The following is a 17,250-nucleotide window of genomic DNA, read 5'->3' on the forward strand; positions in this document are numbered from 1 at the left end:
CGCATACACATGAAGGTCAGAAGTCAACTTTGGTGTGATTTTTCAAGTGCTGCCACCTTTTTTTTTTTTTTTTTTTCTCACTGGCTTGGGGTTTGCCAAGCTCCGGGGATCCTACTGCTTCTGCCTGGGCTATAAGGAGGCACTAATATGTCCAGCTTTACTTGGCTCTGAGCACCAAAGTCAGGTCCTCTGCTTACACAGTAAGCACTCTTTGGGCTGAGCCATCTCCGCTGGGTCACCTGTCTTAATTTTCTGGAGGAGATACTGATATATCCTGAACATGAAGTCTTTGACTCTGCAATATCTGGCCCGTCCCTCAGCGTCTTTTCTCTGCACCCTTGTAGCATTGTCCTCTGTTCCTAGATTTAAAATCTCATTTCTCAGTCTTTTCCATTGTGATTAGGCTTCTTTTATACACTATTTGAAAAACTTTCTCCATTTCAGAATCCTAAAAGTCTTATTTCAATTCCTCGAGTCTTTTTGTTAGAGCCTTCACACTTAGACAGTACACTAAATGTTGGGGTTCAGTTCGGTTTGTGCCTTTCTAAGCAGCATTTGTGAAGAAAAGCAATCCCAGGGCTATGCAACGTGGCTGTCCTTGTCTTGAGTGTCTTCAAGTCTTGCGTTAATTCCCCTTCCTTCCGCCTATTTGCTGTATGTCTAAGGAATCACTGTCTTTGTCACTCAAGTCTTAAGCTGGTAGAGTGAATTTCTTTATACAGAGATACCCTGTCTCAAAAAAAAAAAATTAAAAAGAAAGGAAAGGAAAGGAAGGGAAGGGAAGGGAAGGGAAGGGGAGGGAAGGGAAGGGAAGGGAAGGGAAGGGAAGGGAAGGGAAGGGAAGGGAAGGGAAGGGAAGGGAAAAGAAAAGAAAAAGGAAAAGAAAAGTCCAGGACAAATAGCTGAGGTGCCTACTAACATATCATAAGTGATAGCGGCCAGCTCTGCAATCCTTGGGCACCTGTGGCTCCTCCCAACATTTCTCAACCTGATCCCTACCCTCACCTCTCCCTCCCAGGGGCTGGGCTTCCACTTCTCTGTACAACTCAGCTATTTCCGTTAGGTGTCCCCTCGGTCTCCCATCTTACTTCTGGTCTCTCATCTGAGTTCCTGTCTTCCCCTCTCACTCTCCCTGCCCTCTCTCTTTTCTCATAGCCTGCTCAGGCTGGACCCTTCCAGAGGCCTCTAGCTGTTTTCTCCCTCATATCTACAATAAACCTTGCCCTCCAACATACTAAGGAGGGGCATGTCCTCATTTCATCGTTTCATTCAGTTAACTTCAAATAATGGTCCCTTGGTTAACCTCGGCCATTATTGCCCTGGTTGGGATTCAAAATAGAAAGGCTTCAACATCTCACTATTAATTTTTTTTTCAAATATCTATTTATATAAAAAAAAACATTCTCTATCATGACGGTGAAGCACCTATTCCCAGCTTACTAAGAGTGTTTCGAATTGCATGTAGACTTGAATTATTTTAATTCTTTCTCTTTATTAATTACATGGTTATAACATTATTTCCTTCTTTTTATAATGTTATTTTGCTACTCCCAGGAATGATGTTGCCATTTTTTACACATTGTTATTATTGATTTTCTGATGTATATAGTTTGTATCCATATGCACAGGAAGATTGGATTACTTTTTGTCTCTCTTACAATATCCTTAATAGATTTTGGTACCAAGGTTGTGCTAGCTTCACAGAAAGGGTTAGGATGTATCTCCTCTTTTTATTCTTTGACCTTCCCACTCGCCTTGGACTTTTATAGACAAGCAGGGAAGAGTAGCTTTCCATATAGATATAATTCCTGAAATAGTTACCAATCTATTGAAATCCCTTATTTTTTCTGGTATCCATACTGGTACTTTTCATTTTTCTGAAATTATGTCTCCAATTTTTCTTAAAATTTCAAATCTATCAACGTTAAGATATAATACAGTTTTGCAGTAATTTTAGTGTGCGGAGACCACCGTGATGTCGCTCACCTCACTCTTAACATTTGCCATTTTGAGGCTGGTGATTTTTAAAGAGCCATCTCTTACTGGACCTGATGGCCTAAGACCAGAACTTGGGAGGTGGAATAGAAGAATGGAGGGTTTAGGCCGGTCAGGGCAACAAGAAATGAGTTACTGTTTCAAAAACAAACGGACAAAAAAATGAGTAAAACGTCCTCACTTTTCTACATGAATTAGTAATATAACACTTCCCCGTCAATCTGAGAAGCTTTAATTTGGACATTTTTTTAATGCCTGAATTTTGTGACTTATCAAGATTCTGTGTCTGTCAGAAGAAAATATTTTCATGATCAAAGGGAGGGGAGAAAGGGGTGCTCTAGAACCTTGTGAAGTGCTGGCTGGGTGGTCTTGATGTCTTCAATGGTACACTCACAGGTTAAAAGACAGGGACCATGCATAGAGAGGACCCAGGCCCCCTGCTCAGATGTAGGTGATGGGCAACTCAGTCTCCGTGTGGCTGGCCTAATAAGGGGACCAGGGGCTATCTCTGATATGAACTCTGTTGCTTGCTCTTCAATCACTTCCCCTGGGCAAGGCAGCCTTATGAGGCCATAGAGGAAGAGGATGCAGGCAGTCCTGAAGAGACTTGATAGTCTGGGGTCAGATGGTAGAGGAGGAGGGCTTCCTCTTTTTTCGGACTAAGGGACTGGGACAGAAATAGGGAGGAAAAGGGAGGGGGTGTTTGGCTAGGAGAAGATGAGGAAGGGGAATATAATCGGGATGTAAAATGAATAAATTAATTAAAAAATTAGAAAAAAAAACAACAACAAAACCCAGCACAGTGAATATGATGAAGAAGTTGAGGTAGGACATGGGGTAGCCATTGAACCTCTTTCTCTTCGCAATATGACCACATAAATAAAATGGCTTATACTTTTCAAACACCACCCTGTACTCTCTAAATGAGCAATTTTATTTAGACAGAAAAATTTGGACCAGTGAAATAGTCCAGCAGGTAAAAACACTTACCATCCCAGCCTGATGGCCTTAGTTCAATCTCTACAGCTGACACTGGAAGAGAGAACTGGCTCTCTGTGGCTTTCCTCTGGTGCTTATGGTGGTAACCCCATACTGACACACAAACATTGTGTGCACAGTAAGTGTTTTTCTAAAAGGAAAAAAGGTGAAATATGTAGACCAAGCTGCCTTGAATTATCAGTGTCCTGAGTGCTGGATTGCAGGCTTGTACAACCACGCTTGTCTCAAAACAACATCTCAGTAAGGCTGGAAGGAAAGATCCACCCTCTGTGCAATGGATGCTGTGAAAGTCATTGTTTGACCAAAGTAGCTTCCGGCTGTGGTTTTCACTTCTTGAAGTGGTTAGATTTAAGCAAAAAAAAAAAAAAAAAAAAAAAAAAAAAAAAAATGAGGTTGCTCTTTTTTTTTTTTCCTGGTTCTTTTCAGACATTGAACTTGGATGTTCTGCCCCTCCCCCCTTGAAAACAAGCCTAGATGGTATACATGTAAGCAGGTAAGCAACATTGACAACAAAGCCTATGTGGGGGCTTGTTTGTTTGTTTGTCCTTTTAGTTTTTCAAGTCAGGATTTCTCTGTGTAACCCTAGGTGCCCTGGAACTCCCTGTGTAGACCAGGCTGCCCTAGAACTCACAGAGATCTGCCTGCCTCTGCCTCCCAAGTGCTGCGAACTAAAAATGTGAGCCTTTCCTTTTTAAAGATACTTACTGTTACGTGTATATATATGAATGTGAGATTGTGCCTCCCTCAGAGGCCAAAAGCCCTGCATTCCTCACAGGCAGCCGTCAGTTGCCTTTGTAAGTGCTGGGAGCAAAATTGGGGTCCTCTGGAAGAGCAATGAACACTCTCAACCACTGAGCATCCCTCTGGCCCCCTGACTTGCTTTCTCATTCTGGTCAAGGAAGGTGAAGCATAATAATACCAGCTGGTGAAGCACAGGCAAACAAGTTGATAGGAAGAGGCCTGCAGCTGAAGACGTCTCTATCTTCAGGGTGTTGGAAGGGCAAGTTCAGGAGTGTGATAGAGTGGGTCTTTCATGTGCTGATGGATTGATTGGTCGTATCTGGTGCTGCTCTGTTGTATGGTTCAGAGGGTTGAGTTCCAGAGTTAGACCTCCTTAAAGGTGAGCTCGGATTCTTCGTTTCAGTGTTTCAGTAATTGTGCTGACCTTTAGCAGGCTGATTACCATTTGAACTCTCTACTTTGCTAATCTATACTAATCGAAATTATACTGGTCCCTGTTGGGAGAGAATTCTCCCATGCACTGATAGCTTTGATCACAGAATACCTTTCTAACACTTGGTGTGGGGTGAACAGTCTCGAGATGGAAAAGGACTTGCAGAGAGGCACAGGCAGACGTGCTTACAGTGTATCATGAAAGGTAGTGGTGCCCTGAGTTTGGACCCAGCTGTAACACAAACTCACCACGTCTGCCACAGACGTGGTATTTTGTGTCACCCCCGGGGGACTTGTCCAGTAAAGGGAGCCAGTACAAACATGACGTGCAAACTGCAGACCATGGTGGGGGCAAGGGAGTCTTTGCTTCTGAGTCAGGAAGCTCAAGTCCTTTGCCAAAAGCATGGCACCAGGGCAGAGTGCCAGCTTTCAGGATGACTGTGAGAATGGCTCTTGACAAATGTCAGCCTAAGTTTCCTTAGCTGACACCAAGATCTGAAGAAGAAAACAAACAAACAAACAAACAAAAAAACCAAATTAACTTGTGAGTGCTTGTCCATGTTTCACTGGCTTTTCCCCTCCAGGTTTCAGTTAGGATGTATAATTATTAACAGATCCAAATCCCTTACTGTGGGGAAGCCGAGCGACACACTGAGAGGCAGAGGTGGGTGCACTTTTTCACCTTTTCCGTACCCTTCCAAACAATGGACTTGAGCTTCAGGTGATTAACTAAAATGTTATCAATCCCATACACCTCTGGTACGGTACAGCATGTCTTCCTGTGTTTTTATAGGGGATAGGAAAGTGGATTATGAAGACATGTGAAAAAAAACGAGCTACCATTCTTACTGAAAGAAGTCAGCTGCAGACTGGTGACCCACAGAGCTGCGGGTCTGTGCTGATGGTCGTGCATACTTTTCCAACAGTAAATTCTGCTTAAGGATCTCACAGCGCTATGGTGCTGAAGAAAACTGCCCCTACTCTGCCCCCTTCCTCACCTCCTGGGCATCCTCCGACGTGTGTACCGTCTGCCAACACGGCAGTGGTCATCCATACCAAATCATCCCAGAAGCTGCATCTTTGTCTGAGACCCTTGGTTTTCAGGAGGCAGCTTTGAACTTCTCTTTTAATTTATATTACACGTCCCCAGCTGTACCACTTGGCCCCATGCATTCTGACGTTTCTGATGTTACGTTTGGGATGTTTGTGTTACTATTGAACACGTAACTAGCAGGAATGGCAGGCTTAAAGCACACACCACACATGACAGAAAGCAGTCCCTCGGCCGTACCACACAAGTGCATGACCAGCAGCTGCAAGGAGGTGTGAATGACACTCTCTGATGACTTCAGCTTCCCGGTGCAGTGGGCTGGAAAAGCAGCCGGTCCTGCTGCTGGCACATTCCTTTGGTGTGACTGTTTCCCAACACCGAGGCCATATCTTCATCTGTGAACAGAGGCCATAACACCTACTTCTGGCACTGTGAGAACCACACCACCTCATAGAGGCGGCCCCGGCTTGTGGGAGGCTCCTTCCTCACCTCTTGTCTTCACACACCTTCACCTCCATGATGTGACAAGGGCAGCTAGGGGATGCAAGGTCGGTGTTGGTGGTAAGCTTCCACTTGGGGCAGCACTTGTAATTGCCTTGCACCGTTCAGATGATACCAGTAGAGCAGAAGAGAAACAGCAGGCCCTCAATGCATGCTGCCACCCTCCCCCCACAGCCCCACCTGCCCCATCCCCTTTCCTTCTCACTCCGCTGGGTGATAAGCACCATTGGCAACATTGATTTTCTTACTAACAAGATACAAGGCTAGTCACTGAGGAGCAGCAAAGGTCAAAGAGGTACGCAAGAGGCAAGCAGGTGCCTGTAGCTCTGGATCCCCGGGGAACTTGAGTCTAGGGACACTCTTGACAAGCTGGACGCAGGGTTTTACAGTGCAAGAGCTGAGGATGAATAAGGCTGGGGTAAGTTCTGAGGACAAAGGAAGGAGGGAGGCGACTGCATATTCCAGTAATTCCAGCAAGGCTTGCAGGTTGTTCTCTGTCCTGCCCTGCCTGCCCTGTACCCAGAAGGCTGGTCACTGTTCTGTTGGGTCTGAGCAGCAGGAAGTCCAGGCTAGGGATGAAAGGCAGCATGGAAAAGCCAAGGCCTTCCTCCTGCTCGCTACTCACTGCCAGGCAGTAGCTGTGTTCCTTCCTGGTTCCAGCCTTGTTAGGTGACCCTCAGAGCCAACCGGACTCTAGGTTCCATACCTCTAGCTCCTCCCTGATCCTGGCAAACTCACAAGTGGTAAAGCCTCCAGCTTGCCATGCTAGCTAATTCTAGCTGAGCATTCTCTTCCCCTCCCCCAACCCTGCCATGGCTTGGAAGTGCCAGTATTTGCATTACTGGCATTAATTCACAAAGCCTAATAGTTCGTGGTTTCTGGAACACAAGGAGCTGAATACTGGTCACTGTGATCAGTTTTAGAACATGTTAATCTCAGAAAGAGATTAACTGACGCCCACTCACAGTCCTTCCCCACCTCCCCTAGTACCTTCCACGTAGGGGAATCACCAACCTAACTTCAGTGCCTGTAGAGCTGCCTGCTGCTGAGATCTCAAGAAGGGGTCAGATGACATTCTTCACCCTTCTGAGGTCCTTTAATCTTGCCCACACCTGTGTAAACAATCCCTCCACAGAACACCCTTCAGTTAACCCTTTAATGGGCACTTTGTCTTCCTGGGACCCTTAGCTTAGACATGCTTAGCAGTAAGAGATGGAGAAAGCAGCAGGGAACAAAGAGCAGGGAAGGCACTCCCAGCTGTGCCTAGCGGTCATAAATAGTGCAAAAGACGTGATAAGAAACAGAATTTGGGCTTCATGAAAGCTGAGGGGACCACAGCTGCCCTTTGGGGTGTTGGGTTAACTTGCTTACAGGGCTCTGGGGAGAATATCCAGCAGGCATTGGGGTATAGAGGACTGTAGCCCCAACAACATGGTATACTCAAGGTTAGGGTTCCCCTCTGTGCTTTAGTCTTAGAACCACGTACCAGATAAAGACCCCACAAGTACCCCAGTCTTTTCTGTGTACTCTTGCTTTTAAACAAAATGCGGACATAAGTATTCTCATTAGCCTTCTAGAGGACTTTGCATCCCTGCCTGGTTTGACCCCCTCCCCACAGGCTACCTTATTGGTATCTTCAGAACATTCCAGAAGCTTTATTCTTCCCATTTCCTTCTGTTCGTCTAATCCTGTCAACCACCATGTCCAATGATGGGAAGCTATCTTTAATGGTCAGCAAGGAAGTAAATTAGAGATGACAGGTCAGGCAAATGGTCCCAGGACTTCCTCAAGGGCCAGGTGTGTATACATACCATTCTCTGCCATGCATGCCACTAACGGAAGGCTGCAGGTGACCTTGAGGAAGTGCCAGCATGTGAGGGGCAGGTGGGAGAAGAGAGACTCAAACAAGTCACAGAAATTTAACAGGAAGTATAGAAAGGACAGTTTCTGGAACTTGAGAGGAAGGAGATTTCCAGGTGTAGAGATTTTGGAAGATACAGACATTGGTGTGTTCTCTGGGGTCATCCATTGTGAGGGTACAAGGAACTTCAACAAGGGTTTGTCTCCTGATGTTGGTCTCTACAGTGACCTGGCTGGGGATGGGGTAAGGTGGGGGTGGGGATGTCACACTTCAGCCTTAATTAAAGCAGGACTAGGAAGTGGGTAAGGAGGAAAGGAACTGTGACTTCTCCACGGAGAAGTGTAATAGTGAAGGAAGCCAGAGGAGGGGTGTGGAATGGAGAAAACAGAGGTCAAGAATGTTAATGGTGACACTGTAAGGGACATGGGGGATGATGAGGGCACCAGTTGGAGGAGAAGAAAGGGCTGGGAACAGGGCCAGCAGAACCTTTAACTTAGTTTGACTTATTACTAAATAATATAGTTGTTTTATACCCAGTCTTAATGGGTTTGCCTTTGGTTTTCCTCTGTGCACTGGTAGGCCCAGGGAGAAATAAGATAGCACAGAACCCTAGGTCAGCATACTGGGCATAGCCTTCCTCCCTCTGAAATGTTTTCAGATTGCCCCAGTCTGCTTTCTGTGGGTTGGACTTCACTCCCTGTGCTTTCTGGCGAATGCACTTCCTGTTTGAGATGTAAGTATTCCAAGGGAGGCATCTACCTCCTTCCTCTTGCTTCCTCCACTATGCTCAGCATGAGCCTGAAGCTGGTGTTCTTGTAGAACAGGAACTGGGAAACCAGGAAAGCTTGCCTGTTGTCAGCTGCTGCATCCTGAGTCACCACGAAGAGTAGGACCTGATGGAATTTATTCCAAACATTTAAAAAAAAAAAGCCTCATTACTACTTGAGCCGCACCCCTTATAAACAGGTTTACACGCTGCCCATTTATATAAGTGAAGGGCAAGCATTAAATAATTGCAGGTCACAGCATACACAGCCAGTAAAACAGTGTGTCACAGAGGGCGGTTTTCACAGCCATAAGTACTAGGTTGGGTTTCTGATTGTTTTATTTTGCGATAAATATGGGTTTTTAGAAAAAAAAAAATCACAGCCTGTGGAAATTTCATTTGCTGTCAGAAACCTGTCTGTCTTTCTTAATTTGAACTGATATTTTTTTTCTCATTCCAAACCATGTTCTCTCGTCGCTCTCTGTTGAAAGGAGGTCTCACTTCACATCTCACAAAGTCTACACGGTGTGTATTTGTGTTTCCATCCTCCCGTATCATAACGCTTAGATATCTTTGGTGAAGGACCATTGCTTTTCTACCACACAACTGAAGTCAGTCACGAAGCGCTTGAGTGCCCAGCTCAAGCCTGCAAGCACACAGCTGGCACAGCAGGGCTAGGCCCACCCCACCCACCTCTGAAACTCAAGCCTCCCACGAGCAGATTAGGAACAGGACCTAGAGACAACACTCAAAGAGGGGCTGCTTCCACTGCACAGGTCTCCTGTTGGAAACTTGTCATCTAGAAAAATCCTGGGAGCTTTTTCCCTAAGTTCAGTGTCACAGAACAGGACAGCTCAGAAGCCACTGAAGCCAGTCCCAAGCCTCTTATTTCACAATCAAGTGACACTAACAATAACAATGGATATAATTCCATTAAAACATTTATAAGCTTCTGAAAGGGTGTTTTTATTTTAATAAGATACTAAGTAAATAGCCAGACTGAGGATTGGGGTGTGGTGGCGCACATCTTAATCCCAGCACTCGGGAAGTAGAGGCAGATGGATCTCTGCGTTTGAGGCTAGCCTGATGTATAGTTTCAGGACAGCGAAGACTACGCAGAGAAACTCTGTCTTGAAAAGAAACAAAACACAGCCGATTGAAACACATCAGATATTTTGAAGTGGTAAAAACGAGCATTGTCCAACAGAAATATAGCATAACCACTTATGTGGTTTAAACCTTCCTTTAGCTACCTTATAGCAAGCAGTAAAATGAAACACAAAAATTGTTTTAATTATATACTACATTTTGCCACATATGTACAAAATAGTATGGTCTGGCATCTGTTTAATGCAAAAATTACCAGTAAAGTAACAAAGGCTTTGAGGTTGGGTTTGTGTTTCAATCCCACTACGTGTCTCAGCTCATACTAACCCAGGTGCCTGACCAGTCTCTGTCTTCATATCACCGTAACTTTTTGGAGGACTGACATATCCAAAACCATGTCAGAGTGGCATGTTATTCTCTGGGAGGTCTGGATTGTCTGCTTCATAATCATGGATTGCCACTATACTACACTCACTTGAGCAAGGAGGAGCTACCTAGTGTTAGTGAGGGCTGATACTCTTCAGTGATTTCTGGAAATTTCCAGAATACCTTAATTAAAAGTTTCCACTTTCAGTTGGACGACAAGAGTCACATTTGCTCATGCAGCACAGTGCAGGATACCGTTATAGACCGTAGCCTATTTCTGTCCCCTGAACAACAAGGAAATAGGCCAGATGAAGTAGCACATGCCAGTAATCCCAGCATTTGTTAGTCTGAGGCAGGAGAGTCACAGGTTTGAGTCTATTCTGAGATACATAAGGAGGCTATCGCAACAATCATAGAAATAATAAGGAGATGTGTGTTAGGGTGAAACGTGTGTGCCCCGTACAGCATTATCTTTGTGGATCCACAGGTGAGGATGCCTCCTCTTGAACATGTGCCCACAGACGCCAATTCGTCCTGACACCAAGGTCATTTCTCCAGCTGCTGCCAGGACCAAAAATTTTCACACCCGGATGCCTTAACTCCCTGTCTCTCATGCGTCTTTGTTGTGCTGGTTTCTTAGGTAACGGCGTCCAAGCATCGGAAAGGGTCAGCAGGAAAGATATTTAAGGAATTACAGATCTGAAACACGATCCATCTTTAGCCATGTCACTGGGCAGGACAGGCAGCCCGAGACCACGGGTCCCACGTGGACGGGAGCATCCAGAGCAGAGTAAGCACAAGGCCGGTATCTCGCAGCGGTTCACCTGGCGGCAGCTCTAGCAATCGCTCTGCACCACCTGTGAAAATCAGTAAGCAGCAGGCACTCAGTGGGCGTTGCCACGCTCCTCCATCTCCACCCCTCCCAGCCCCTACCCTTCTCACCCTCCTGGATGATAAGCACTATTGTGACACTGATTTGCTTACTAACAAGGCACAAGTTTTTGAAGATCCTTCAGAAATGTGGTTCCTTGAGTTGAAGCTAATGGTAAAATAGAAGTCCAGCAGGAGGGGCGGTACCGCGGCTCCAGCTTTGGTGCTGCCAGCCAGTTTCAGCCCTCCAACACCACCCCACCTCCACCCTCAGCCTGCTCAGAGTAGCATGTCGCCTGATGAAGGAAGGGGACCGCTAAGAAGGAAATGGCAATACAGGATGCTGATTTGCCTGGTTCTCTTTTTGGGCAATTTCCTACCTCATATATAAAAACAACAATCATTGCATCTTCATACGTTAATAAAACAGAACGTTAATAAAACAGAACAGCCTTTGTAGCACGTGGGGACTCCCCCAGGAGCAGTCTATCATTGCTGCTGAGTCCTAGGCAGAAAGCTGGATAGTGAGGCCTCACCTCTGCGGGTGAGGTGACTCAGTAAGGTGGTGACAGGAAAGTCCAAGAGCCTCCCATGCCTGTTTTCTAGGCTCACTGCTGCTCAGCTTAGAATTGCCCGGTTGTTGTGAAAATGCACGGGCTGAGACTCCCTGCGGTGGTTATCAATGCCTGGAAATGTACTGCATCCTCTCATTGTATGGGGGGAGAGGCGGGCCAGAGTTGGTGAGGGGACAGCTGCCAGCATCCAGATGTGACTCAGCTGAGCTCTGAGAAGGGGCAGAAGCCAGCTTACACCTGGAGCAGCTCAGTCCTGTATGGCAGATCATGGCCCTGAGAGTCAGGGACTCTAGACACTGCAAGAAACATGTATGCCCCTGACAAACAAGCACACACCGAGGCACTGTGCAGGCTGCTGCTCTCTGTGGGCTTCTTGGCTGCTCTCTCTGTTCAGTTCTTTCCAGCCTGGGGGGAGCCTTCTGCTCAGCATGGAGAGATGGAAACTCAGTTTCTATGTAACTCATCTGCAAGAGCCTGTCATAGCTGTGACAGTTCTCAGCTCTCGCTCTCTCTTTCCAAAGCACTGGCTAGTCTTAATTCCAACATCTTCTGACCCATAGTTTCCACACTCTTAGGAAAAACTTTATCACTTATGACATGTAATATTAATATGTGTCATGGGACAATAAAGATGTAGTGGCCAAGAATGACAGAATGTTCACCTATTGCAATCAAGAGAGGATTTTGGTGAATGTGGAAATATGAGAGTTATCAGAAACAAGATAGTTTTTTTTTTAATTTAATGTCTATGTCTGTATATCTGTATGTCAGTCTTTGTGGAGTCAGTTCTCTCCTTCTGCTTTTATTTGGGTCCCAGGGATTGAACTTAGGCTGCCAGGCTTACGTGGCAAGCACCTTTACCTGCTGAGTGATCTCATCAGCCCAGAAATTAGAGAGGTTTAAAAATACATGACAGAATTGATCTTGGAGAAGGCTAAGCATTTCCAGAGTTTTAGGTCCCATGCCTACCAGGGATGCAGACCGCTTAATGTGGAGACCTGATTCATGAACTGTTCTAGTATCATAGCTGAGCTCCAGGTCCCTGGCATGCTCTGTCCTGCTGTTTGTGAAGATCCGTGTCAGAGGCCTGAAGAGCTTGCAGTGAGGCTGAGTGGACCTGATGCTATAGACAGGGCATGGACCTGACACTTCCAGGAGATAAGGGAGAGGAATGTGTAACAAGGCTAGATCATACGCTATCTTTTAGGGGGATGCTAGATCCAAACCACAAAGATATTTGACAAATATGCCATACATAAAAGAAGTCAGCTCTAAAACTGTAAAAGTGTCTGTTTCTCATTGCTATAGCACAGTGTCATGCTGAAACCATAGTTTATTCTGAAAACACATCTACCCCTCATGGTACTGTAGGCTGGTGAGTCTGATATTAAGGAACCCGCATCTGAACTGGTGCTGTATAAAAGTGTGACAGGAGGAAAGATGGAGCTCTTGCCAGCTCTAGTCTCTCTCTGCATCTTTTTATAAAGCAATGGATATGAGGTGAGGGCTCTACCACACCCTCAGTAACCCTAATTGCTTCATGAAGCTCTGACCTCAAAATGCCATCAACCTGTGAATTTGGGACTTATGTTTCAAACACATGAATTTCGGAGGGACTTCATGTAAACCATAGCAACAAGAGAGGGACATTAAAAAAAACCGAAATGCAACAACTCTCTGCTTTTTGGGAGCTGTGTTTTAAAAAAATATCCCAGCCAATAAGAAAAAAATCTTGATAACCTTACATGAAATTCTGACCTATGTAGATCCCCAAATGTCCACTTCAGCACCTCCTTATTGTTCCGCACAGCCTTTCCCCACATTCATAATCCAGCATTGCACAGCGTCATATGTGTCGAGCTACCATGTCTCTTGTTAAGCACTTGCAGCTCCCAAGGCTATGGCAAAAATCGCTGAGGCCTGGTTGCTAAGATACCCTGTTAGTTTAAAGCACAGTTTTCAAGGGGTTAACAAGAAATCAATCATTCACGGTGTGCACAACTGTCCTCTTGCTTGTGACAGGAGGAAGACTTTGAAAGGCAGGTCTGTGCTTAGCACCTCATGCCTTCCCCCACAAGCCCTTGCCCGTGAGCGGTCCTTGAGCGCCCACCAGATCTGTGGCCAGCTCCAAGAGCACAGGGTGAAGGAGAACGTGGTCCTTTCCTCGGGAACACGCAGATGAATGTTGTCCCCTCCCCCAACATGGCTCAGTCAAAGGTATGCAGGGCCACGTAGTATGCCTAATCCAAGCCGGGCTGCATGGAGTTCCTCCCACAGTTTTTACTGAATTGTTAAGAAAGAAAGAGAGTTGCATTTCTCTAAAAATTCTATGAGTCTCATTTTTGATGAATTTGATGGAGCTTATTCCCATTACTATACACTCTAAAGCTTGATTGTAATTTGTTTTCATTGTGTATGAAAGTAGAAGATAGAAAAAAAATAGGCATGCCAAATCAAGACATTGTTATAATTATGATAATTGTGAGAAATCTCTTATTTTGTAAATGTGGACAAGGAGTATAAGAAAGAGTTTAGAAATGTGCTGAGAGCCCACTCAGTATTTAGTATCCCTCCGTGGTCAGCGTAAGACTCCATTGCTAGTAAGAATGGGACTATGGGACTAGCCGCAAACTGGGCCTGCTGATGCCTCTCCTGTTCTCCTGTTTCGTGTTCCCAAGGCTCTTTTTTTTTTTTTTTTTACCTCCTTACAAATCAGACCAGGCTCCCTGGTCCTTGCCACTGAGCCTGACAGAATGAGAGCTACTGTCTTTGTCCTGGCTGGGTGCGCACTGGCATGGTTTTTACCTGTGGAAGCACACAAGGACAGGGGGTTGGCTTTGCTTGAATGATGACAGCTTTGCACACTGGTCCCCAGTAGCTGGGCTAGAGGTGACCCAAGCACTCTCACTTGGTACTTTGTAGTGGATGGGCACTCTGAAACAAGGCGTGTGGATTTCTTGCAGGAGAGTGAAATATGATATGGTCACAAGGATACAAGAATGCTGCCATCTTTGCTCGATCAGACTGGCATATCACCCCTACAAAACATTCCATTTCTTTAAGTGTGCTGATTATCTAATCAAAAGGGAAAGATTAAAAAAAAATCTAAAGACAAAAGATGTCAAGAAATAAAATCAACTCCACAGCTGTCATCTCTGATGCTGCCCAGTGCCAGCCTTCTTAAAGTGCCAACCGTGCATTCTGGTCAGCCCTGCCTGTAGCCCTGTTTCACCCAAAGGGAACCTGAAGGTCAATTGCAAAACTGGTGACAAAGGTCCTAGTTGGCAGCTCTTCTTGGTTTACTTGGATTTCCTCATTCCTAGCATGTTCTTTTTGGAGCCTTACATGCAATATGGGTCTAAAAAGATAAAAATTACATTTCCATTTGAGGAGAAAAATATGTAATAGAATTTTAAGTTCTGCCTTAGTGACCCTTTGCATTAGAGGTCGGGAATTGATTCCAAGGGAAAATGAATCGGCCTGAGGGAGATCCTGGAAACAAGATCCTTTCAGGAGCAAAGGCCAGGAACTAATAGTCTTTAACTATAGATACGTTAGGTACTTTTACTCTTTCACTAGTGAGGAAAACTGAAGTTGCTGAAGGTATGTAAAACTTTCCCAGACTGCACAGTCAGGAACAGGGCAAATGCTATCGGATGGGTGTGGGTGACCTTAAAGTTTAGTTTAATGTGGTGTGCTCAGTAGAAGGTCAAGTTACAGTAGGAAAGGTGATGAAGAGACAGGACAACACACAGCCAAGCACAGATAGCTGAGGACTGGAATGCACCATCCAGCCATTCTCAAAGTGTTCATGTAGTTTGGAGATCCCTAAGGTCCTGTCTGGGGTCTGAGATCAAAATGGTTTCATTGTTAACACCCCCATGATTACTGAGCTGAATAGAACGCTATTAATAATGATGAAAGTGTTCTTCCCCCGCTCTGTGTGAGGTAACTGCTGGACTGTCATCGGCTCTGCAATGCTGCATTCTTCACCAGGAAGCACCAAAGTGGAAAATGCCAGTTCCACTTAAAGAATGGGAAGCCGTGCCAACCACCAACCCCAGCAGGTTTCTACTCTCGACTACACATCATTTTTACTTTTCTGTGGCACAAAGCAGAAAGTGTGAGCGGAGCTCTCCCATGCAGCCTTGAAGCGTGGTGGGTTTTACTTTGTGGATATGCTGGTTGCTTTCTCCCTGGCCATCCGGGTTTTGGTGCTCGGATGGGCATTTTCTAAAAAAGAAACTCTCTCCTAAAATAAACAAACAAACAAATAAATAACTGACAGTATGGCTTGGTAATGACACTTGAGATTTTGTGTGAAAATCAGAATTTTGAAAAACATGTGTTGACCAGCATGAGCTTGTCAGTTTCACAGAATTTGGAGACTGTCTGATGAGATCAGTGACAGTATTACTAAATGTGACGTTTTAATATTGAGGGAAACATGCCCTATCTGGAAGATCTACAAGATTCAGGGAATCCAAACATCCAAGGATGAGCCTAGCGGAGTGCAAGCTCAGCCTATAGATCCTAATGAGGAGTGTGAAGAATTCTGATTTCAGATTCTAAGGTGCAGTTAGCCTTTAAGGAATTACCTCCTGTCTGGCTTCAGAATAGTTTCAAAGGACAGCCACAGTGTTCAGAAAAGGTACTGAAGCAGCTCTTGCTTCTGTGTTTAATTACAGCAGTCTATCACAAAGTGCTGAACACAGAAGCAGATCTGAGGATGACTTCGAACACATTAAAGCCACACGTTAAAAACATTACCAAAAGTGTGCTGCCTCTTTTACTGTGTGAATCAATTGTTTTGTTTGAAAAGATGACTACTTTTCATAAAAAATGATCCATGTTAATATGTGATAGGTTCATTTTTGAGTGAATGGACATCGTGGGAAATTCTCAGTTTTTATTCCTAATAAAGGAAACTTTGATATAAATTACCTACATAACCAAAACCTCTGATATGTTTAGAGAGTAGGAATGTTCCTGAGACAAGAAGGTTTTGAGAACTTTGGTGTAGAGGCTGTGTGTTCCTGAGGGCATGGGTGACAGTAGGTCTGTCCTGGGTCCATGTGGCAGATGAACTGTACAAACAAGACAAAAGGTAGAGAAAAACAGGGGGCTGTGATAAAGCTGAATGGTGATGAGTAAGGTGGCCTTCAGGTATACTGAGAATGGGCCGTGTGTGAAACTGGCTTCCAGGACAGAGAGGATGACTTCCCCTGCCAGGCTGGGTACTGATCACTATTTGGGGCGGGGCGTGGTGGGCCTCACCTCATCGATTGATGCAGGCTTTCCACGTCTGCATACTCGCCCCAGGGGTGGGACTGTGGGGACTACCAGCACAGGTTCTTCTCTATCGCTCCAGAGACACAGGAAGGATAGGCCAGGTGACTTCTACGCTCCCCTGGAAAAACGTACTGTACCTAAGCGATTAAAAGTGCATTTGGTAGGTGGTGAGAAGGCAGGTCAAGTTTCCTACCTCTTGTTTATTTGAAAGCATTAGAGGGCTTTTATTTGAGCTCTCCAAACACTTTTCACCATTTCCCTTTTTATAGGAAACAGATGAGACCTGAAAAGGCCATTGTCCACCTTCCTACGCTGCCTTTTGAGCACTCTGATGTGGAGTTAGCTTGTTCTGTAAGGTCAAGGTGAAGTCTGGAGGACTCAGAGGACAGAGGGACCGGCAGACCGAGGGCAGGGAGCACTTTAATTTTTAGGGTGCTGGAGGTTGAATTCAGGGGCTTGCGCACGTTCGGCAAGTACTGCCTCGTTGTCTTAAATACTTCCTGCATGTCCTGCAAAGTTATAGCTGGTCCAGGAACTGGAAGAAGGGGAAGGTAGAGAGACTTCGAATTGGGTTGTTTGAGATTCTGAAGAGTCCTGCGTTTCTGAGTGAAGACAGCTGGCTGGAGTCCTGTTCTGGTCTCACTGTAGTCTAGTGATCCTGAGTAAAAGTCCTGATGGTTTATGAGGTGGAGCT

This window comes from Meriones unguiculatus, chromosome 20, assembly GCF_030254825.1.
Source record: "Meriones unguiculatus strain TT.TT164.6M chromosome 20, Bangor_MerUng_6.1, whole genome shotgun sequence".
NCBI lineage: Eukaryota > Metazoa > Chordata > Mammalia > Rodentia > Muridae > Meriones > Meriones unguiculatus.